The 1476-nt window shown below is 49.5% G+C and overlaps 1 non-coding gene across 1 annotated transcript; it reads left to right on the top strand.

The window, feature by feature from the left end:
• Positions 1-394: 394 nt before the first annotated feature.
• Positions 395-470, top strand: TRNAP-GGG (transfer RNA proline (anticodon GGG)). The gene has a single exon. It is a non-coding gene; the product is annotated as a tRNA-Pro (tRNA).
• Positions 471-1476: the final 1006 nt, after the last annotated feature.

Raw genomic sequence — 1476 nt, 5'->3', positions numbered from 1 at the left:
TTAGCAATGTAGTAAACGTTTCTTATAGTTCTCCTTTCAGTAAAATATGTCTTCATATGCCAATAACATTATATATGATATATGTTATGTGATGTGTATAAAATGATGCAATTCATCCAACAAGTGTTTAATGAGGACTTGATTTGGCCATTCCTGTGCTCAACTCTAGGGATAAAGAAATTCATAAGATGGTCCCCCGCCAGGTAGCTCAGTTGGTCAGAGCGTCGTCCTGATACACCAAGATTGTGGGTTCAATTCCCCGGTGGGGCACATACAAGAATTAACCAATGGATGCCTAAACAAGTGGAACAACAGATCAATATTTCTCTCTCTGTCTCTCTTTTTCTCTTTCTCTCTCTCTAAAAAAAATCAAGAAGTAGAAATAAAAAAAGAGGCCCTGGCAGGTTGGCTCAGTGGTAGAGCGTTGGCCTGGGGTGCGGAAGTCCCGGGTTCGATTCCCGGCCAGGGCACACAGGAGAAGCGCCCATCTGCTTCTCCACCCCTCCCCCTCTCCTTCCTCTCTGTCTCTCTCTTCCCCTCCCGCAGCTGAGGCTCCATTGGAGCAAAGATGGCCTGGGCGCTGGGGATGGCTCCTTGGCCTCTGCCCCAGGCGCTAGAGTGGCTCTGGTCGCAACAGAGCGACGCCCCGGAGGGGCATCGCCCCCTGGTGGGCAGAGCATCGCCCCTGGTGGGCGTGCCGGGTGGATCCCGGTTGGGCGCATGCGGGAGTCTGTCTGACTGTCTCTCCCCATTTCCAGCTTCAGAAAAATACAAAATAAATAAATAATAAAAGATATTCTTTTTTTTTTTTTTTTTCTTAGAGAGGAGACACAGAGAGAGAAAGAGACAGAGAGAGGGAAGAGATGGAAAGAACAGAGGGAGGAGCAGGAAGCATCAACTTGCATATGTGCCTTGACCAGGCAACCCTGGGGTTTCGAACTGGCAACCTCAGCGTTCTAGGTAGACGCTTTTACCCACTGCGCCACCACAGGTCAGGCCAAAAAAAGAAAGATATTCATAAGATGAGCCCTCTGGTGTTTCTCAGAGGACCCTCTGGTGCCCAGAGGACCTTTCCAGACTCACCTGGGGTGCTTAGCCCTTCCTCTTCCCATTCCATCTCATGTGACCAGGGACTGTTTTCTCTTGGTTTAATAACTAATACTTTTGTTTGCATTTCTGGTACTGTTTGTTTTGGTGTGATTTTTAACATTGGGGGGGCACAGCAACGTCTTTATTCTGCCACCTTGAAATTGGCAGGCCACCAACGACCTTTGTGGTCCTGGGAAGGGGTGGGGCACATCCAGTGGACCGGACAGATGGGCTGCTTCTTACCCACGGGAGCAGTGTGGGAGATCGAAGGACAACGACCAAAAGCAATGGCTTGGATCGGTGTGGCTGTTGAGAGCCAGAAGAGTGAGTCAAGTCCAGAGGGCCATCCAGCAAAGAGAAGGGTGGAGGATAGGAACCATAGTTCGT

The sequence above is a fragment of the Saccopteryx leptura genome, chromosome 3 (genome assembly GCF_036850995.1).
Source record: "Saccopteryx leptura isolate mSacLep1 chromosome 3, mSacLep1_pri_phased_curated, whole genome shotgun sequence".
NCBI lineage: Eukaryota > Metazoa > Chordata > Mammalia > Chiroptera > Emballonuridae > Saccopteryx > Saccopteryx leptura.
This window is presented reverse-complemented; position numbering and strand designations above follow the sequence as displayed.